We start from the raw sequence: 23,694 nt of genomic DNA, 5'->3' as shown, positions 1-23,694 counted from the left end.
TCAGGAACAAGACAAGGCTGTCCACTCTCTCCATATCTCTTCAATATTGTACTTGAAGTTCTAGCTAGAGCAATAAGACAAGAAAAGGGGATCAAAGGGATACAAATTGGAAAGGAAGAAGTCAAACTTTCACTATTTGCAGATGACATGATAGTCTACATTAGTGACCCGAAAAACTCTACCAGGGAACTCCTACAGCTGATAAACACCTTCAGCAAGGTAGCAGGATACAAAATTAACTAAAAAAAAAATCAGTAGCCCTACTATATACAGATGATAAATCCAATGAGAAAGAAAGCAGGGAAACATCACCTTTCACAATATCCACAAGCAACATAAAATTTCTTGAGGTGACACTAACCAAAAAAGTGAAAGATCTGTACAATAAGAACTTTGAGACTTTAAAGAAAGAAATTAAAGAAGATACCAGAAAACGGAAAGATCTCCCATGCTCTTGGATAGGTAGAATTAACATAGTAAAAATGGCAATCCTGCCAAAAGCAATCTACAGATTCAATGCAATCCCCATCAAAATCCCAACACAGTTTTTCACAGACATTGAAAGAACAATACTCAACTTTATATGGAAAAATAAAAAACCCAGGATAGCCAAAACAACTCTTTACAATAAAGGATCTTCTGGAGGCATCACCATCCCTGACTTCAAGCTCTACTATAGAGCCATAGTTCTGAAAACAGCTTGGTATTGGCACAAAATAGACAGACCAATGGAATCGAATTGAAAACCCTGATATTAACCCACACACCTATGACCTTATTTTTGACAAAGGTGCTAAATCTATACAATGGAAAAAAGATAGCATCTTCAACAAATGGTGCTGGCACAATTGCATTCGGACATGCAGAAGATTGCAGATAGATCCATACCTGTCACCATGAACAAAACTTAAGTGCAAATGGATCAAAGATCTCACCATAAATCCAGCCATACTGAATCTTCTAGAAGAGAAAGTGGGAATTACCCTTGAACAAATTGGCACAGGAGACTGCTTCCTGAACATTATGCCAGTAGCACAGACTTAAGATCTGCAATTAATAAATGGGACTGCCTGAAACTGAGAAGCTTCTGCAAGGCAAAGGAAACAGTAAGACAAAACGACCACCCACAGAATGGGAAAAGATCTTCACTGATCCCACATTTGACAGAGGGCTGATTTCCAAAATATATAAGGAGCTCAAGAAGCTAGCCACCAAAACACCAAACAATGAAATTAAAAAGTGGGGTGCAGAACTAAATAGAGAATTCTCAACAGAGGAATCTGAAATGGCTGAAAGACACTTAAGAAAGTGCTCAAAATCCTTGGTCATCAGAGAAATGCAACTCAAAACAACTCTGAGATACCACCTCACACCTGTCAGAATGGCTAAAATAAAAAATACCAATGACAATCTATGCTGGAGAGGATGTGGAGAAAAAAGGAACACTCCTCCATTGCTGGGGGGAGTGCGAACTTGTGAGACCACTCTAGAAATCAGTATGGTGGTTGCTCAGAAAAATGGGAATCAGTCTACCTCAAGATCCAGCCATTCCTCTCTTGGGTATATACCCAAATAGTGCATGTTCATACAACAAGGACATATGTTCAACCATGTTCATAGCAACATTGTTTGTAATAGCCAGAACCTGGAAGCAACCTAGATGCCCCTCAATTGAAGAATGGATAGAGAAAATGTGGTACATTTATACAATGGAGTACAGCAGAAAAAAGCAATGGAATCTTGAAATTCGCAGGCCAATGGATGGAACTAGAAGAAACCCTCCTGAGTGAGGTAACCCAGTCACAAAAAGACAAACATGGTATGTACTCACTGATATATGAATTTTAGACATAGACCAAAGGATTACTAGCCTATAATCCTCTTCACCAAAGAAACTAGGAAACATGAAGGACTCTAAGGGATAAATGGACCCCAGGAATGGGAAATGGCATGAACTCCTGAGCTAACTGGGAGCATGAGGATAGGGGAGAGGGAGCTGCCACAATAAGAGCAGAAGAAGAGGAGTAGAGGAGAGGAAATGGAGGAGCAGAAATATTAAGTTGGGGGAAGAATAGAGGAGAGAGAGCAGGATGAAAGATACCATATTAGAGGGAGCCACTATAGGTCCGAGAAGAGATCTGGAACTAGGAAGATCTCCAGAGACCTACAAGGATGACACGATCTGACAATCCAAGCAATGGTGGAGAGGATAACCTCAAAGCCCTTCCCCTAAAATGAGATTGATGACTTCTCTTTATGCCATCCTAGAGCCCTCACCCAGTGGCTGATGGAAGCAGAGACACACATCCACAGATATACACTGAGCTGAAATCTGTAATTTAGTTGAAGAGAGGGAGGAATGAAGAGCGAAGGGGTCTGTACCAGGTTGGAGAAACCCACAGAAACAGTTGGCCTGAACAAGGGAGAGCACATGGACCCCAGATGCTGTCAGGGAGGCCAGTACAAGACTGATCCAGACCCCTGAACATGGATGTCAATAAGGAGGCCTCTGCACTCCAGGGAGCCTCTGGTGGTGGATTAGTATTTTTCCCTGGTGTAAGAAGGGACTTTGAGAGCCCATCCCACGTGAAGGGTTACACTCTGGCCCTGGACACATGGGGAAGGGCCCAGGCCCAGCACAGGAAGATTTGGTGGACTTTGCAGAGCCCCTGTTGAGGGCCCTACCCTGCCTGGGGAGTGGTGGGTGGATGGGTGGGGGTAGGCTGGGGGTGGGGGAGGAAGAATGGGGGTGAGGGGAGGGAGAGGGAGAAGGGACTTACATGTGAAACAAGCTTGTTCCCTAACTTGAACTAATAAAAAAAATTTAAAAAAGAAAGAAATACTCGTATAATATACGTGCAAAATATGGTATAACATAACATCAGAAACGTGCATATTATGAGCAACTGAAAAACACAATCCAGTGACAGTTTCTCCAGCAAAGAAAACATACTGTTACATGACTAGTATCTCTACGTTGCAATTTCACTTTCTGTCAAACAGATATAAAACACAGATTACATGTCTTACCGGAAAAGTTTAATCCAGTGATATTTACTCAGCGAGAGTCACCTAAGCACCGGTTTTGCAATGATTGCCCTATCTGCATGCTCTCTGGCCTACTCTAAACCTACTGTTTCCCTTTAGCGCACTTTGTACTTCTTGTGCTTTGTAGTGTGCAGTAAAATAATCAAATGATTGTTACAAGATATTCACTCCTTTAAAAAAAAATCACTCACATAGTACTCTTTAGGAAACTGCACATGTAATAGATAGCTTCCATTGTCAGCCTAACATAACTGGATTTCAATTGAGGAGTTGCCTCATATCTGTGGGCATCACTCAGGGCACTTGCTCAATTGTTAATTGATGTGGGAGGGCCCTGTGTGGACAGCACCATTCCTGAGCAGGCACACCTGGGCTATGTAAGAAATGTAGCTGAGCCGACAGTGAGAACAAACCAGTGAGAGCAAGCCAGTGGGAGCAAGCCAGTGAGAGCAAGCCAATTAGTAACCTTCCTCTGTGGTTTCTGCTTCAGGATCCTGCCTTGAATTCCTGTCTTAGCTTCTTTGGATGGATGGACTCAAACAGTAAAATGAGATAAACCCTTTCCTCTCTGAGTTGCTTTGGGTCACAGTGTTGATCACAGCAAACAAACTTGAACAATCTTAAATGAATCACAGTTCTCATCAGATAAGATCACTGGGTGCTCTTCCAGAGGACTGGAGTTTGATTCACAGCACCTACATGGAAGCTCACAGCTAGATGTAGCTTCAATTCCAAGGGATCTGATGCCCTTTTCAAGCCTTCTTGGGCACTGCACACATGTGGTACACATCATATATGCAGGCAAAACACCTGTTCACATAAATAAAATAAACAAATGGAAGTTGGAGGGATGGCTGAGCAGTTATAGATCACAATGTGATAAATAGAAGAAAACTCTACACAAGTGTAAAGCTTGGGTAATGTGTTTTCACGAATTATTCAGGAAGTTGGTGGGTAGAGAACAAAACACAACAAAAATCTTGCAAGGCCAGATATATATTCCTAGTTTCCTGGTCACTCACACATGTTTGTTCACCAGATGTCTTGTGATCATACCATGTACCTTACACACTTTTATGAGTCTCTTGGGCTGAGTGGACGAACACAAAATAGATCTGAAAGACCTGCTCTCATTGACTCATGATCCAGGAGAATAATAGAAATTCCATGGGAAATAATATAGATCATTGTTTTATTATAGCTGCTACATCTACCACAAAGGACTTGCTTATTTTTTCCTGGCCATCTTCAAATTTTATAATAGAGACACACCAACTTGCCCATTCTTTGGGAAGTTTAAGCCATGACTCTAAATTTTTCTCCAACTCTTTTGTATATTTATGCCAGGATCTCCTCCCTTTAAGCCTGGCTGACTCTAAAAACTCATGTAACAAATAAAACACAGCAAGTGAGGTTTTATGATTCCTGAATCTAGACATATTGATAATCTCTTTTTCATTCACAAACTATCACCAAACTTACTGGATGACAACAGCCAGGGTTTATTGTGCATGATTTCTATGGGTCCATAATTTGGGATTGGCTTAGCTAGTTAGTCTCAGGGTCCCTCTTAATGTTTTGCTCAAAATATCAGCTAGGGCTGGCCTCATTGAGGGGCTTGTTTGGCTGGAGGACTCACTTCCAGACAGGGAACTCTGCTCACATGCTGTGGCAGAAGTCTCTGGTTCCTTTCTGGCTTGCAACCAGAGGACTCAGTTCCATGCCATGTGAGTCTCTCAGTAGTGCTACTAGGGGTCACAGAAACTGGTTTTCCCTCACAGTAAGTGACATAAGAGAAACAGAAAGAGGAAACCACAGTGTCTTCATATCCTAATCTTCAGATTACCAGACATCAGTACTATGAGTCACTAAGTAGCATCCACACTTGAAAGATAATTAATTGAAGATAATTAAGCTCCATCTATGGAAGAAAAATGATCAGAATATTACTAAGACACCACCTCTATCACCACCCAGTATCTCTCCTAGCAATTGAGCTTTTCTAGTTCCTGAACTTAAGCTATATCTACTTGTGAGGTCAGATTCTTCCTCTTCATCACATGGGACACTGTGTGTCACAAAGATTATAGGTAGGGATTCCTGGGGCCAAGGGCAACTGTTCTGCTGCTTGACCATGGACAATTTGCTTTGCCCCTGCAAGCCCCAGGTTCACTACTCAATTCAGGAAACAGAATGTGAATGTTGCTTCTAGATAAGTGGCATAAAGCATGGTTTTCAGTACATGTATTCATATATACATATGAATATATATTCTTATATATATGAATATATATAAGTTATATATATGAATATATATATTCTCTTCTTCCAGAGCTTCTGACATCTGTTCATGATATGAAAACCCTATCACCCTCCAGCTCAAGATTAAAACAAAAGCACATCATTAATTCTTTCTGGTTCATTAAGACCTTGTCAGGCTAGAGAGATGGCTCAGTGGGTAAGGGCACACACTGCTCTTTCTGAGGACCTGAGTTCAATTCCCAGCACCCACATCAATGGACTTACAACTGTCTATAAACCTAGCTCCAGGGAGATCTCACATCTCTGACCTCTGTGGGCACTTGCTTTCATGTGCCCACACCCTAACATACACATAATTAAAATAAAAAAATCAAAAAGACTTTGTCATACATTTTCAACTTCTATTGATTCTACTGCCTTACTTTCTGTTACCCTTCTGCCTTCAAAACCATTAAAGGATGGGCCAGGGGAAATTCCCACAGGACACAGACTGAAGGGAAAAAATCAGTAGCACTGAGAACAACAGCACAAGAGAGGAACTAGTGTTCACCAGAATCAGAGAGTGAACATTATTGGAAGCGATGGTTAGGACTTCAGTAGACATGTGGTAACATGGAAAGTTCCCACAAAGTGGGAGTGGGAATCTAATGTGTAACTTCTGCTTCTCCTTGAAGAGAATGACTTGTCTGAACTCATTTCCTTTTACCCTACTGTGATCTGGAATGTGAATATGCCCAAGCCTGAATTTGGCCATGGAGGAAAGGGATGCTAGAACAATGAAAGGAGCCTGGTTCACTGTGTGACCTCATGAATCAGGTTGCCCACTAGCCAGACAGGCCAGATTTCCCACAAGAGGCATACAATGCTCTCTGGTTTTAGATTTTAAATCTCTCATTTACTCTCCCTGTTGCAGCAGCTCAGTTATTCTTCAATGTTACACAGAGAACTCCATGTTGTGTTCCTCCCATTGGCTGAGGCAAATGGGCAGTAGTGAGGTCAGGAAAGGGACAAACAACCTTCTCATACAGAGTGCTGATGGCTATTTTGACTTTAATATAAAGTGCTCCCTCCCTACCCCAACCAAGAAAGCCCATGTGATGAAGGTTTGGTTTCCATCTATCAGAGCTATCAAGAGTGGCTGAACTTTCTACCTTCACATAGGCCTAAAGTAGTATGGCCAGAAGACCATAGGCTGAGACCTCAAAACATGAGCCAAATTAAATATTTCCTCCTTTAGTTTCTTTCTCTCAGGAATTTTGTCATAAAGACAGAAAGCTAACTAAAGCATTAGCTTCAAGATTGCAGAGCAAGAACATGTACACAGCTAGGAAGACAGCCTTTAAATGGCCTCCCATGCCACTGTCACCCTGACAAGTTGCAAGGGTCCCATAATCATCCTATGTCCCCCACAAAAAGCAAAGGAGATGTCTTCAGAGAGCATGAAGGAGCAGGCACTTATAATCTGTGTGGGTGGCCATTCTAGATGGGACAGGGACAAGAAGATTCAAACACTATTCTGACATTCATGCTACCTTCAGTTCCATGGCACAAACCTCCTTCAGACACCAGGACTTCGGCAATCCAGGTCTTGAGGAATACCACCATAAAGCCTGACTACCTTTCCAACTGGCCCATCACCCCTTCTGATTTTCCAACTCCAATTCCAACTTCCAATATGCTACCACCATCCTCCCAGAGCCACAAGTTCAGGTCTGTCACAGCAATACTCCACTCTCTGGTACCAATTTCTGTCTTGGTTAGGGTTTCTATTGCTGTGATAAAACAACATGACCAAAAGCAACTTGGGGAGGAAAGATTTTTTTTTTTTTTTTTTTTTTTTTACTTTTACTTCCATATCACAATATGTCGCAGAGGAAAGCCAAGGCAGGGACTTAAGGAGAATGCATGTAAGTGTCAGGTGGGTATGTGAGCAGGTAGGGATGGCAAAGAGCTTGTAGCTCCAGCCTCGGAAAGCAGAGACAGGGGACCCCCAAAAGAGCTGGCTTGCAAGAAGAGCTGTGTCACCGAGCTCTGGGTTTGCGATCTGATGCCTCCTCCCCATGTTTGAGCAGTGAGTACTTTAACCACTATATTTTCCCTATTTGTGATAATTTTCTTACAAGTATCCCTCCTGCCCTACCTCACACAAAGGAAGAGTGTGTGTATCAAAGTTCCTCTCATGCTACCCTTGCTCTACTTCGTTGCTGATGAAGTCTAGCACTGTCTCCTAGGCTACAACCTTTCAAATGATGTGTTTTGTTTTTCTCATCGTTTTATTCCTTAGTACTTAGCAGATAGTTCAAACCATAGTATGTATGCAATAAATACATTGGGGCAAGAAATAGGCAGATAACTGATAATGAAAAAAAGCCCAGGAAACAAACCTTATCATGTATATAGAGTCCTAAATATATACTGTGAAATGCTAACAGGATACCTGGATAAGCATGTTAAATTTAAAAAAAAACTAGAGCTGGATTTTTATTTATTAATAAAAAATTTGTAAATAGCTGTTTGAATGTAGAGAAAAGTTTAAACTGACAATGGGAAAATTACATAGGCCACTTTCTATATACAGAAATCAAAAATAAAATAAAGGCTAAGTAAGAATCCTGGAGCAATATTTGTTCAAGTATAGAATAGGAGCTTATACTCATGTGTGTCTATAAGAAAGGGATTTTTTTAATCTGTTCAACTCATAATAAAAAGGCAAGAGCAATTAGTAACAGACAAATTACGTGCAGAAAGTAACAAAAAGTTAAAAATAAAACACGTTTGATAGAAACAGAACAAATGCCAGTTACCAAGAGCTATTTTTCATACCTCAAGAGGCAACACTTATTTACATTTATAAATGAATTTTTGTGGGGACAGTCATAGGCTTGCTGAACCTTCCAAAGTTCCTCAAGATGGAAAGTGACCAAAGCTCAGTTGGTTGTGATTTTCTTTTTCCTAATACACACACAAAGCTGACCTGCAGGACAGCTCCAAGGAGTGTGCTGTTTACTCTTGGGTGTTCTAGAGGTGCTCAAGGGATGCTGATTAAGTTGTACTTGAATTTGAGATTGCCGAATGGCAAATAATAATGATAATTTAGATCCAGTAATCACTCTTTGAAAATGAAAATGACAGAGTGGCTTATAATTCAGATCCTTAAGAAAAATAAGCCTGGACGAGAGCGCATGACCTCATCCACCTCACAGCCATAGTTTAGGTCAAATTAAAGAGGAGAACACTGCCGAGGTCAGAAATATTTTGCTGCCATCGTGATGAGGGTGCTGGCATTGGAAGGATTCCCTTCCCCACAGTAGGGAGAGCAGTCACAAACCCTGCTCCTGCTTCTTCCATCTGCACCCAGTGTCTTGTTCCAAACGCCACTATCACATTTTCAAGCATTTGTTATGGGAATAGCCAGACCCTCATTGCCCACTGTCTGTTGTAATCCCACTTCAAGTTTTGGTAACAGAATATCTGAGACTGGGAATGTTGTAAAAGATACAGATTTGGCTAATAGTTCTAGAAGACTGGCAGTCCAAGAGTATGATATGAGCATTTGGCATGAGTTTCATGCTATGTCTTCCCACGGTGGAATACAAAGAACAAGGAAGGTCGTACTCTCTCTGTGCCTAGAACTATGCAAACCTGTGAAAATGGCCTTAATCAACTTCTGAGGGCAAAGACTATTGAAATTCAATGTGAGTTTTGGATGACCATTCAATTCAGATCACTGCATTTTCCGTTATAAGAAATGGAAGGAAGGAGAGAGGAGCTGGATGGGAAAAAAAGTGAAGTCAGGAACTCATCTTACTTTTAAAGCTGGCATGACTGAAGAAGGAAGAGGATCAGGAAATACAAAGCCTGGAGCATTTTTTTGTTTGTTTTGTTTTGTTTGTTTTGACTAGTGACAAGAGAAGCAAAGGAAATATTTTATATTAGAGAAAGCATATGAATGTCTTTGAATTTATTTTTAAAAGATCTAAGATGAGCTACAAAAAGAATAAAGAGAAAGAGAGAAAAGAATTTTAATTCAGGTCACCAACAGCAAACCAGTAGCAGCTGGTTTTCTAATTGTTGGCTAATGGCAAATTGTCAAATTTCTCAACAGTGTTTGCCACTAGGTGGCAGTCATGTGTCTACAATAGCTGAAGGTCTAGCATTGGATTAGTTGGCTCTCTTGGTGTGTGCTCTGTCCACCCACTGAGAAAGATTCCACTTGAATGCATTTTAGTATTAAATGCAACTTGTCAGTGCCCATTATAATTGTTCAAAATGACAGCCCAAAGCAATGACTGTTGTAGATGTCCCTGACGCACAGTTTTCCTCCCATTGTTTTAAGACTTTACACTTAGGAGCTCGCACATTTTTTTTTTTTTTCTCCTTAGAAACTTGACAGTACTTCTGTCTTGGAAATCTCATTCCAGATAAATACTTCTTACCAAAAGAGAGAGAGAGAGAGAGAGAGAGAGAGAGAGAGAGAGAGAGAGAGAGAGGAGAAAAAAGTCTTGTGTCTGACTGAAACAAATAGCCAGTTGGATGTTGGAGTGTGTGTGTTGGGGGATTGGGATAGTGATAGGGTGGGGATGGGAGTGGGTTTGGGGATCGGAGTAAGGTGGGAGTGGGGGTGGGCAGAGGGATGGGGTAGGAGTGGGGGTGGAGAGGGATGGGTAGGAGTGGGGGTAGGTATAGGGGTGGGGTAGGAGTGGGGGTAGGCATAGAAATAGGGGTAGGAGTGGGGTGGGGAAAGGGATGGGTAGGAGTGGGGTAGGTATGGGGATGGGGTAGGATAGGAGTGGAGGTAGAAGAATATCTTGTTTGTTAACATTTTCCTTTCTGTACAAGATGGGCATTGAACAAACCAGGACAGATCACAGTGATCCAGAGGACCCCATGTTTTCATAGCTGTTCCTGAGCAGACACTCTTCATTTTGTTTAATCTGCCTGTAAGACTGAGTTTTTCTATTCAGCAAGAAATGTAAGAAATACCCATTTTTTTGCACTTTATAAAAGGAATTCGTAAGGTAGCAGTATGCATATATGTGTACATATATGCACACAATGAAAACTAACCAAATAATCTTAGACTTTCATAGTCATGTTTCTTGAGTGGTGTGTGTCCATGTTTCATACTAAGAAAGAGCATGTAGGGGAGACCCAGAGTCATCTAGATGGTTCCAGCTCTTTGGATGAGCTCATCTTCAGTCCCCCGGGGTCTCTCATGTAATTTCCCACAGGACTACTGCCATGCTAGGGAGGGAATTACAATACTGTGAGTTGTTTAATTAGGGAACTGAGTGTTCCGAGGGACATTTGGGGAAAGCAATAAAGCTTTTCTGTCTGTAGTAGATCTTGTGTGTGTGCACCTGTAACGAGGCCATGAACAGAATGACGGTTCTGTGTCACCCTTAGCTGGAAGACCCCAGGAAGACATCTCTCCAACAGATGTCTTTGATACTGGCCACAACCCATTTTCAGACTGTGCTGTCCCAAGTTGCTATGCTTAGCAATTGAACAAACCATTTTAGCTGCCATACAATGCTGAAGACTCCCAATTTCACATTGGAGCACCCTGAAATGAGTAATGACCCCAACACCTTCAAACAAGAAGTTGTCCCAAGGTCACATGTAAGCATTGAGAGTTTCCAAGCATATCGATTACAGACATGCTCCAGCTGACTCTGAGCACCTCTAAAGTGACAGCAACAGCAATTCTGGTCAGAGATGCCCTTGCCTAAAGGGGAAGCCAATTGTTTGTGAAGGGACTTGCTGCTGTGTGTCAGTATTTCCATGGGAAAGCATTAGGAATTGATCGTTTTCAGGTGGGCCTTCTTCATCCACCAAACATTCACCTTGACCTGGAACCCTTCAGTACAGAGGGTGTTTACCCAACACAGTTAACACCTCATTCAGTGTCCTTTGCGCTAATGTTCTTTCTTCTTTTATCAGGAACTTATTTGATATTTTATCCTCTTTCTATACTTAGTCTTAAACCCCAGTTAATATAAGCAAAGGAATCATCTAATTTCAAACTAGTGTGAATTTATATTATGCATACATTGAAATCTGTAGATATACAAGTCCTCACATAAAATCATGTCACATTTGGATGTAGCTTATGTACAGCTACCCATACACTTTAATTATCTCTAGATTGTCACGTGAATAGTACCTAAACTTGGATAACATTCGAATCACCTCTATGAGCATACATGTATATAAGACGATTTGGCTTTTAAAAACTGTAAGACTAATAATATCTATTTGTATATATTTTGGAAGACACAAAGTGGAAGGAATCTCCCAATACTTACAATTAGTCCTTTTGCTGATCTTTCTTCCTCTCTTCTTGTCTGCTTCCCAATTGTTCAGCAATAATCAAGTATTCATTTTATAGCCACAGAGAACCATAGTGCATGAGCTTTTGGATGATAATGGTAAAGCATTATGTTCTAAGGAAGGGAGAGGAGCTGTTGGTCTTAGAACTGGTAGCTGGAATGACCCTTGCTTGACTTTGCACCTAATGGACACTACCATGATCAATGTTCCCAAAGTATTACTTTCTCACCTGCAATAGAGCAAGGGATCCTTGAAAAACCTTACCAGACACTGAGAAATCAAATGGGATTATCTGCAAACACTAATCAGCTGTACCTCCTGTTTCCGGGAATTCGGAGGCACAGGCATTGTGAGCCTTCCTGGACAGCTCCTCAGAGGCCTTAGCGTCCACTTGTGAAGGGTTGCTAATGTCAGGACTGGAAAAGTCCCAGATTTGCTTCCAAGAGTCAAGAGTCAAGGCATCGGATATCCTGACCATGAAATGCCACAGGACAGATAAAATACAACTCATACAATTAAACCTGTGTTGCAGATAAAGATACCTAACAAATAATTCTTAGTGGGAGTATGAACCAAACATTGGCCAGGTTTCACTTATACTAAATGATTATTTGTTATTTCTCTGAAGTTCAAATTTAACTGAGCTTTCCAACTGTCCTTTTAATTGTTGAATATGGGAAAACTGAGACCCTTAGCTGTGCCCCCTCTGATCCGTTGGCAGGTTGGCTTTACTTATTAAGCACAGCTCCCTAGTCCCCATTTAAGTTTTATAAATACATTTCCCAGGCCATTTTGATCAGGTGACTGGTCTAAGTAAGCCTGGCAGGTAACTAACAAGTTTGGGTGGGGCCAGCTGTGGGAGAGACATCCTCCAGCATTCTCTCAGGACACTATGGACAGTAAAGAGCTCTAAGGATGATTGACTGGGCTACTCCCAGACCACCAGTTGGCCTGGTTGTTGTACAAAGAAGGCAGTGGTGGTAGCAGCCGGTGAGCTCACTATCCTGCTGAACTGGCACTGTTGTTCATCTGAGTATGAAACTGTCTGGGGGCAAAAGAATTGGGTAATGAGAATGCAGCGCCATATGAGGTCAAGCTCGGGCCATGGCCTGGCTTCCCACAAGGCATCTCTTGTCTCTAGATGGTGGAAGAATTGATGTAAGGCAGTCTGGGACTGAGAGCCATCTGTCGCTCAGGTGAACTGAACAGCTAGCCAGCTGGCAGAGTTTGAAGACTGAGTTTGAAGAATCTGACCCAGCACCTTCCCATGACCAGCAAACCCTCCAAATCCCCATGTTTGGCCTCACAGCTGGGGGACACGGGACCGGAGGGAGATTTGAATTAGATTCTTCCAAACAACTACATACAAAAGGATTCTTTACCCAACAATTTCTTTGTAAGAGTCAGCAAGAGAAGACGTGGTCCTTCCTTTCTAGGAAGGGCCATAGTAGTGAATCAGGAGTCCTGGTGGTAGGACTATGTACTGGCTGGTTTTACATGTCAACTTGACACAAGCTAGTCATCAGACAGGAAGGAGCCACAAGTGAGGAAATGCCTCCATGAGATTCAGCTGTAAGACATTTTCTCAATTAGTGATCAGTGGGGGAGGAACCAGACCATTGTGGGTGATGCCATCCCTGAGCTGGAGGTTGTGGGTTCTATAAGAAAGTAGACTGAGCAAGCCAGGGGAAGCAAGCCAGTAAGCAGCTCTCCTTCAATGCCTCTGCATCAGCTCCTGCCTCCAGGATCCAGCCCTGTTAGAGTTCTTGTCCTGATTTCCTTCAGTAAGGAACAGCAATATGGAAATATAAGTCAAATAAACCATTTCCTCCCAAATTGCTTTTTGGTCATGGTGTGTAATTATAGCAACTGAAATCCTAACTAAGACTCCATTAAAGATTCCCTGATTTCTAAGGTAGGAGGGGTTCCGATGATCGCTGGGCTTGCATCCATCTCAAAGTGCTCAGAATTGAAATGCAGGATTAAAACATGGGAAAGAGAAGGATTTCATGACAGTTTAGAAATATAAGGCTCGCTGGATGGTGGTGGCTCATGCCTTTAATCCCAGCACTCTGGAGACAGAAGCAGGCAGATCTCTATGAGTTCGAGGCCAGCCTGGCCTACAGAGTGAGTTCAGGTGTTCAGAGCACCCTCCAAAGCTACAGAGAAACCAGTCTTGAAAAAATAAAGGAAAGGAAAGAAAGAAATATAAGGCTCAGTATAGGACTCCAATGTTTTCTTTAGGACGGGGACCTAAGTCCCAGGGGATTTGCTGAGATCACCCAAGAGTAGCAAGGAGCACTGGGACAGGCAAGGGTCCAGCAGCTCTGAGTCCCATCACTGTTGTCCCTCATCCAACTCCTGGCAAGGCCCAGTTCTTAATGATATGGCTATTGCATACGTACGTGTGGGAAAATGTGCATTCAGCGGCTATTCATTGTGTCCTTTCTCTGGGCCTGACAAAGTACACATTATAAATCTTATAAATGTAGTTCCTTAATTCATTCAGTGTTGCTGTAACAAAATACCTGATGCTAACACTTTACTTTTCCAAACAAAGTTTATTTGGTTCACAGGTGTGAAGGCACAGCAGTATGGTGACGGACTCTGTTTAGCTCTGGTGACATCCTCATAGAAGCATGTGCACAGACTATCACTGAGAGAGACAGAAAGCAAGAGACCTGGAAAGGAGCCGGTTCTTACAGTAGCCTGTCCCTGAGAGAGCTCATTTACTCCTATCACACCTGACTTTGCCCAAGACACAGCGTCCTACATTCATGAGGGTGGTACCCCATGACCTTAGCGTCTTCAATCAGGCTTCACCTCCCCCATCTTGGCAGAGCCACACTGGAGACCAAGTTTCCAGTATATGAACTTTCGGAGTACAAACCAGATCTGAGCAATAACATTCACTCTGTTTCCTTAATTCCTTAATTGGTAACTAACTCAACAAGTGTCATGGAAGTTGTAATTTCTGGGGGGGGGGGCGACAAAAACTGACAGCTCTTTCTCTTCTGTCGCTGACTAGGAGGAGATAGTCTCCCTACTCCTAAGGCTGGAGAGGTAGTTCAGCAGTTATGAGCTTTGGCTGCTCCTCCAGAAGAACTGTGCTTGCTTCCCAGCACCCACATGGCAGCTAACAGCCATCTCTAACTCCAGTTCTGGAGAGATATGATGCCCTCTCGTGCCCTCCACTGGTACTGAATGCATGTGTAGCACAAGCCCACCAACAAAATACCCACACATAGAAAATAAAAGACTCGGCATAGCAATGTCTTTAGTTGCTGTGCAGATGCAGACTCTCTGCTCTTCTGATGTATGATCCCCCTCATTCTGCATCTCCATCCAACCACCTTGGCTTAAAAGAAGCAAAGAGAGGTATTATGGGTTGAATTACATAATTCTCAAATTCCCTCATACCTCAGAATGTGACCTCAGTTGGATATAGACGGCTGTAGATTATTGAGTTAAGATGAAGTCATTAGTGTGGATCTTAATCAAATACATCTGCATGGCTGGATCTCTACAGACGAGTTAGACACAGGGACCAACACGCAGAGGGAGTCGACGATGTGAAAATGGAAACAAGAATCGGGGTGATATATTTTCAGGAGAGGGAACACCAGTCAACTCCAAAAGAACACTAGAAGGCAGCCCTTGCACCTCAGACCTCCAGAGTTTGACACAAGACACTTCTCCCTTTTTTAGCCTCCTAAAGTGTGGTACTTTGTTATAGTAGCCCAGGAATCTAATGCATACAGCCTGGACCAAACTGCTCTACTCTCTGCTTATAGTTCACGAGGCATAAAGAACAAATATGTGGAGGGTGGGGAGGCGAAACAGGAGAGAAGTGGGTGTGGGAAGTCTCACAGCAGCCTCAGAACCCCAGGCCTCTGACGCTGTTGGGCCAGAGCCCAGAACTTTAGAAGAATTTCCAAAAGTGAAGAGGGGTATGGGGCTGCCAAGGGCTGGTGCTTTGGAACCATCCCATCCATCAGCACTGGCTGGTTCTGCCTTCCCACGAAGCCCAGGGCCTTTCTCTGCAGTGCTCCCCTGTTTCTCTTAGGTGCGGGGCCTGCTTTTGGCCTCTCTGGCACCTCTGATGTGCAACCTTATCTTAGCCCCCTCTGGTTTCAAGGCTTCTAGCTTCTGTTTCATGTTTTGCTGACCTCTAAATTCTGTTTCATGTTTTGTTGTTGGCAACAACTCCAGTGTTGACACGGAGAACCCCTTGGAGACCTTGCCCTAATTTCTTTCTCCTTGCACATGTATGTGTTCACAGTGTAAATGCATATGTGTGTGCATGAACATGCACAGTATAACGGCCTGAACTAGCCTTTAGGAGTCCCCCATGTGTCTTCATTTTACTGAGGCAGGAGCTCTTGCCGAACCTGGAAGTCTCTATTTCTAACTAATCTGGCTAGCTTGCTCCAAAGATCTTTACTCTCTGCCTCCCAAGCACTGGGGCAGCAGGCAACTACCGTACCAGCCTGGATTTGATGTGGATTCTGGGGATCCGGATCCCATGCTTTGTCCACTGAGACATATCCTCCAGCCCCGGCCTTCCCCTAACGTCACCAGTGATGACAGTACAAGGACGCAAGGGGCTGTTTGGGAATCACAAACAAGAGCAGAAGAAATGGTTTGCAGGAATATTTCCCAGCTCAAATCAAAATAAGGAGCACAGCTATTCATACCTTGGACTTCCCAGGGATTTTGTGTATAACCCCTTTAAATACCATATCCTCCTGGGAGATGACTGTTAAGGCAGATATCATTGGGGGAGGGCTTTGTTCTATTGCTTGTTTAGTTTTTTTTTTTTAACATCTTCATGTTACAGCTGAAGAAAATGAGGCTGACAGAGTTTACAAAATGTTCTAAATCACACAGTCACGAGGAAGACATGATGGTTTTCATTTACCTGTTTTATTACTTGGTCTGGTAGTGCTGAACATCAGATCTAGAGCCTTGCATCTACTTGGCAAGCATTCCACTCCTGACCTGATCCACCAACCTTGACCTGTGTTTTTAAACACGAGTCGCTTGAATCCTTCATGTCTCTCCTCTTAGAGCTCAGCACTCAGAAAGGAATATGCAGAGTTGGGGCCAAAACGATGTAGGCAGAGACAGACCAAAACAGTCACTGGTTTGGCTCTCCTTTCTTGTCAAGTATAAACTGGCCCAATACCACACACTAATAGCAAAAACACCTTGCATTTATATAACACTTCACAATGGCCGGCGTTTTTATGAGCATTTTCAAGTGATTCTCACAAGTAATCCTACGTGGGATACAGGCTGAATATGCTAATCTTCGTTTTATAAATGAAACAACTAGACAAAGCTTTGTTAAATGTCTAACGTGAGGTCACAGGTCTGGGGTATTTAGAAATGGAACCCTGACCCAGTGTTTACTTCCAAGTCCATCTTTCCTGTTTCTGGGAAATAGGACTAGACCAGGGATGGCAAATACTTGGCACGCACACAGTGTTGTATTTCCCCCACATCCAGGGCAGACATTGCTAGCTGACCATGGCATTGTTTCCAAATTTGGCTTAGGCTCCTCAACACAGTTCCCCAGGCAGCAATTATTGGCCTGAACAAGTTAACCACGATGACTACATCCAGCAGCTCCAAGCAGAAGCAATACTCATAGCAGACTCAGAAACAAACTAAGGGCAAAAATCCCTCTAATTAGAAACCTGGTTCAAGACCTCAGAAAATCTTCACAAACTATTCCAAGACAGCAAATCTTACCAATTAATTTGTAGGGACAACAATAACAATGGCTAACTTGTGGACACAAATCCTAGGGGTAAGCAAGACAAAAGAGGGATGGGAAGAAACTGGTCCAGGGGCCAGCACTCCCTACTTGCATCTGCTTGTACACTCTGGCACAGACTTAAGAGGAGTCTGAGAATCTAAATTAGATTCAAACATCCATGTTGTTGTGGAGCTGTGTTGTTGAGGGTGGAACATATGTTGCTGAGCAGTTACAGATTGAGTTGGGGTTCTCCATTCTTGAACTTGACCTCTGCTTCTAGTTTTGTCCACTTCTCTGCTCTTGATCGGAGTGGAGCTGGTGAAATACAGCCTTCCCTGCTTATGCTCTTTGGATATTCCTATAAGATGGCTGCCCCTGCAGGCATTCGTTGTTCTGGGTGGAGAGAAAAGAGGTCCGGTTCTTCTCTTACGAATTTGCTGCGCATCAGAGCTATAGGCAGTTCACTCATCTTAGCGGTGCCTAAACAGAAGGTTTTTATCAGTCAGGTACAACAGCAGAATAGTAGCCTCCTGACTGGGACCTTGGCAGGAGACCCCTGGACAAGCTCCCTAATTTAGTTTAGTTTAGTGGGCAGCTGCCCTAATGCAGAAGAAGTGGTGACTCCCTTGGTGGCCTAGTTCTTCCGAGTTGCCCAAGGAATTGTCCCTGAAAGCTAAAGCCTGAATCTCTCCTGTAGCCCTCTCAACAATTCTAAAAGCCCTTCTACAGAAAACAGCCAGGGTGTATTCCATTCTGTTACAGACTGACTTATTCTCCCCTCAGCACAGAGATTCTGATAACACAAGAAAAGCAACTTAGGCTGAATCCTAGGGCCTGCTTGCTTTACTGAACACATTCACTTTTCCTAAGTTTTTCTCAGCTGGTGCCCCATCTCTGGTTTTAATCTCTTTGCTAAAGACTGACTTGTGTCCACATTAAAATCCAAACATAGAAACTATAACTTACAATGTGATCATGTTTAGAGATGAAACATTTGAAAAGTTATTAGGGTAGGGTGATGAGGTCATGTGAATTGGAACCTCAAGGTGAGACCAGCTGTCTTTTAAGAAGATACAGGAGAGCTCCTCTCCCCCATGTGAGGATATAAAGGCTTCTGTTTACAAGACAGGAAGAGACAAACAGCTGACCTTCCCTGACTAGGACTGTGAGACAGGAACCTTGGTTGTCTACGCCATCCATTCTGTGTTCCATGCCAAAGAAAGACCCTCTGATTCTTCTTTCAGAACAACAGCTCTGATTCTTCACTTGGATGCACAGGGCTGCAGAACATTGTCACTCAGGTCCTCTTTGATGTCCTTAAAGCCCAAGGGCTGATCCCATCACCAGCATAGCACAGCTCAAACTTATAGAAACCTGAGTCTGCTCAGCAGCTTCTCATAACATACTCTGGGATGAAAAGCAGATCAGTGTGGGCTAAGACCATGATGTGTGACTTGGAATGTGCCTTTGGGTGACAGTGCACTGAACCTGTGGCAAGGACAGGAAGGACAATGGAGATGAGCTAGCTTTGTTTGCCATCTGATTTTTTTTTTTTTTTTTGTAAACACTGATGTTGGTACCAATTAGAATTGAGAGATGACTGAATTCAAACAATATATTTCTTTGGATTTCTAATTATTCTACAGTCTCTGGGAGTTTTCCAAGGGCTTGGGTAAAACCAAACAGTTTCACTTAGCTACAGGTTTCTGCAGAAAAGTACCTGAATTTCAGGAGCCTGGATTTGTGTGATTTCTCCTCCTCAGGTTAGAATGATCCTATGTGGATTTACTGCAATACCCTTGAAACCATTTTTGTCTCCTCCAGTTTCATTTCCCAGCTCGTGAGCTCATGGGTTTAGCATGATTTCACTATGAACTCATCAGCAGAGTTCCAGCTATGTAGACAGACTTTAAACCCTCTGGATCTTTGAGGAGACTAGAGGTAAGCCCCCACAGCTTAAATTGAAACCCAAACCCCAGAGTTTCTCCCAGGTGCTCTTGTACATAGATCTCTCTCTTTGAAAACACTAAGCCATTCAGGCAGCCGTTCTCCTCCCTTGCCTTTTCACCTTCCCTCTTAGAGAACAAGAGGGTCTAGAAGGAGCTCGGGCCTGCAGGAGCCAGAGCTCAAAGGTAGGGAAGTACTAGAGCACTCTGTTGAGAGTCATGTGATCACATGTAGGAACTGGGGCAGCAGAGACTGTCCAGTGCAACAAGAAACAAAAACCCCATGAATTGTGTGAAGATCAGAAAGTAGTGTATGTTCCAAGTATCCATTAATACAGTCAGCTTTCTGAAACCCAGCCAAGATGTGGAGGCCTGGAATTCTGGAATGTGGGTTCACTGAACATTTCTGATTTCCAAAGTCACGGGCAACAACAAAAATCACATTGTGCTATCTGACACTCCATTCTCTCTCTCTCTCTCTCTCTCTCTCTCTCTCTCTCTGTGTGTGTGTGTGTGTGTGTGTGTGTGTGTGTGTGTGTGTGTTGTCTCTAAACAAAGACAAAGAAGGAACAAGATATTCAGCATGAAGACTACTTCCATTTATGCTTTTCATTAAAAAAATTTGATCATATATTAAAATCCTTGTAACTCCATCTAAATTGATTCAAACATGTATTATTGAGTGTTCACTGTGTTCCCAGTGCTGGGCTAACTTCTAAGGAATGTAATGGAATTATTCTAAATGGCTCCTTTCAGGATTAAAATATGGAATCTGTGAGATAATTAGCATCTGAAGAAAAGTCATTGGCACCATGTATTGCCATCAAATATTTCAGTAGGTCAGGGGAAAGGACACAGAAGAAAGGCAGATAGCAGAGTGAGCCAAAGTCCTTGAAACCTTCTTTGCTTGAACAGGGTTTGCAGTTTTGTGATCTAACACCAGGGGAGCATCTGGGAAATGGTCACATGCATAGACATAAGAGACTCATTAGGACCTTCAAGGTAGAGTGTAATCATTCCAGGAACTGGAAAGCCCCAAGAGGAGTCTACAAAGTCTTGGGGATAGTGAGAAAAGCAGTCAACAAGTTAACTAGAGGAGCAAATGACAGATTCCTGTTCTTATCCTTCTTCCTTTTCTTTTGTTTCCTTCTCTAGACCCACCCCTGTGACACCGAAGACACAGTCTCACTATGCAACCCATGTTGGACATGAACTCACAACCCTGCTTCAGCCTCCCAAAGGCTGGAGTTAGAGGCATGAGCCTTCCAGTCCAGTTTATATTCCTGCTTTCTTCTTGTTTGGAGGAGACATGGACAGAAAGGATCTCAGAGGAGGACAAAGGAGAGACTAACAGTGAGAGGCGAACAATGTGAGGGACTGGGCTGATAGGAACTCAAGGTAAAGTAGCTCCTTGAGAACACACTTATATACTCTAGAAAGTCTGACGTTAAACCAAATATCAACACTGTTTCCTTTTCTTTCTTTTTTTTTCTTTTGAGTTTTCAAGACAGGGTTTCTGTGTTTCTGTAGCTTTTGAGAAAGTCCTGAAACTCACTTTGTAGACCAGGCCTGCCTGCCTCTGCCTCCTGAGTGCTGGGATTAAAGGCGTGCACCAACATCACCTAGCTTCATATGATATTTTTATTTTTATACTAGAAACTCAGAAACAACTTTTTTTTCCTTTTTCTTGTATAGGAAAGGCAAACATTTTCATTTGCTGTCTTATATTCAGTGCCTGGAAACTGCAAATGAAATGGGCAAAAGACAGATTACCAGAAGAAAGTCTTTATTCATGCATGCAATGAACATATGCACAGGAATGCTACAGTACATGTAACATGAAGGGGTGTTTAGAATGTCTTACATGTCTGATGTAGGAGGAAAAGGAAGTGACCTAAGTAGGAAAAGCACATAGGTTCCATTAAGAAGAATGAGTGGGTCTTCAGGGAACCAAATGGAAACAAGACAGCTTGCGATAGTGTGTTTTCTATGTAGATACACATAGGCATCCCATCTTCTCCAGGGTCATCACAATGCAGCCGAGAAGATACATGTGATAAAGTCATGATGTCTAGTTTGGCATTATTGGAAAGGAGGTAAAGCCTGGGGAAGAAGGCTTTAAGTCATTGGGAACATGCCTTCTGAAGAGATGGTGGGACACAAATCTCCTGTCTGCTTCTCTCTGTTTCTCCCTGTGGATGTTTCTCTTCTCCATATCTCCAACCCCAGCCACTTTTATATATCAGGTAAGCAGTTGTTTTGTTTTTGTTTTTGTTTTTGTTTTTTTTCTGCTGCATGCTCTCCATCCTGAGGTACTATCCTGTCTTGTAGGCAGACTTTTCTTTCCCGCCTGCCAGTTTCCAAATAACCAACATGGAGACTCTATATTAATTATAAATGCTTGGCTGATAGCTAAGTTTTATTACTAACTAGCTCTTACAAGTTTAATTTAATCCATCTCTATTAATCTATGTATTGACATGTGGCTCATGGCTTTACCTATCCTCCAGCATGTCTTGCTCCTCCTGTGTTTCCTGGTGACCTCCCCAGACTCCACCCTTCTTCTTCCCAGCATTCTGTATCTGGCTGTCCTGACTAGCTACAGTCAGTCAGCTCCTTTATTAAACAATCAGAAGGTGTTTTGGCAAAGACATCTTCACAGTGCAAAAAGATTATTCCACAGCCATTGTCTCAGACCCAAAGGAATGGTTCCCACCAGCCATGGCCTAGAACTTACCTCCCTGTGAACTAAAATCATCTTTTCTTTTTAAAAATAGATTCTCTTGGGTATTTTATTACAGTAGCTCAAATACAGTATCCAAAAACATTTAAATTGGTGATTTTAAAAATTGTAACTACTATATAAACATAAAATTAACTCATGTTAAAGATTGAATTTAAGCCATTATTAGTGAAGGAAAGTAGAAGCTCCAAAAAAAATCATTTAGAAATAAGAAAAATTGAAAAATGTATGAAAGGAAGAAGGGAGTTTTAGAATTTCAAATTTTTATCCCTAGATTTAAAAACTGTTTCTTTACTGTCCCTTGTTTATATTTATTGACAGGCAAAAAATACTCAGATGACAGTATCAAAGTCCCAGTCTCTCAGAAAAGTACACTCTAGACCAGGGCAAGTGTAGCCTGTTTCTGAAAATAAAATTTTATCGGCACACAGCCACACCTATTTATTTTGACATGGCCAATAACTACTTTCCAATAACAAAACCTTGTTGAGTAGTAGCAACAGAGCTAGATAGCTAGCAAAGATGAAAATATTTATTATCTTGCTCATTGCAGAAAAAATGCCAATACATGCTTTAGATGACAATGCCTAATTTCCAGGGAAGTATGTGTTTTGGTCCATGCTCTTCGTCTCGATAGGTAACCTCCCTCACACATGCCCCATTTGCCCCTGCAACCAGCCTACTCTGAATTTCAACATGGAGAGTGCAAACTACCAGAATTATCTGTCAAATGAGTCTCAGGTTGATTCCAAAGTCAAATAGCTCTCTTGATTATTTCAGCAATAGTATCTTTATAGTTCAAATATTGAAGAATAACATATTGGGTCAAAAATGATACGTTCACATCCCAGCCTCCAGTACCTCAGAATGTAGCTATATTTAGAAACAGAGCCATTACAAGAGGTAATAATGACAGATGATGTCATGGGGGAGGCTGTGAGCTGATATCTATATTTGACAATGGGACATCGAAAGCAGTAATTGAATTGAAATGAGGCCTTTCAAGTGGAACTATCATATGGTTGATACTCATATAAGATGATAAAAAGACCCCAGAAATGTGCCCACTAAGACAAAAGTCATGTGAGGACACACTGAACGTGGCCAGAGGCAAAGAGAGAGGCCTGCTGACAGTTTGATCTCAAACATGCGGGCTCCAGGACAATGGGCAGATACATAGATGCTTCAGTGCTATGCTCCCAAGGTTTGTGTCTCTTCTGGGTTCATTTTGAAACTCCCAATGCAACAATATTAAGAGATGAGCATCCAAGAGGTGACTGAGCCATGAGAGCTCCACTCACATGGGCAGGATTAATGCATTACAAAAGGACTTGAATAGGGTCAAGTCTGCCCAGATATCTCCTGTGCCAAGTGAAGACTCAGTGTTAAGGGTCATCCTAGAAGCAGAGACATGACCTTTAGCCAACACAGAACCTGGTAGCACCTGGATCTTAGATTCACAGACCCAGAATCATGAAAAATACACTTCTATTATTTATAAAATACTAAGTCTCGCTATTCTGACCTCACAGCACAAAACACTGAGATATTAACCCTCCTCATTTTGGCCCTTCACATTACAGCCTTGGAAGTCTAAC

At 42.4% G+C, this 23,694-nt stretch overlaps 1 long non-coding RNA gene across 1 annotated transcript in view; it reads left to right on the top strand.

Moving 5' to 3' along the window:
• LOC103161680 overlaps positions 1-21,602 on the top strand; it is a 97,267-nt gene extending 75,665 nt beyond the window's left edge. Inside the window, exons 6-7 of the long non-coding RNA XR_003482436.2 lie at positions 20,509-20,751; positions 21,377-21,602. This is a non-coding gene — a long non-coding RNA (uncharacterized LOC103161680). The remainder of the gene's footprint in view (positions 1-20,508; positions 20,752-21,376) is intronic.
• Positions 21,603-23,694: the final 2,092 nt, after the last annotated feature.

Source organism: Cricetulus griseus, chromosome 2 (genome assembly GCF_003668045.3).
Source record: "Cricetulus griseus strain 17A/GY chromosome 2, alternate assembly CriGri-PICRH-1.0, whole genome shotgun sequence".
NCBI lineage: Eukaryota > Metazoa > Chordata > Mammalia > Rodentia > Cricetidae > Cricetulus > Cricetulus griseus.
Note: the sequence above shows the minus strand (reverse complement) of the source record. Positions and strands in the feature narration are given on the sequence as shown.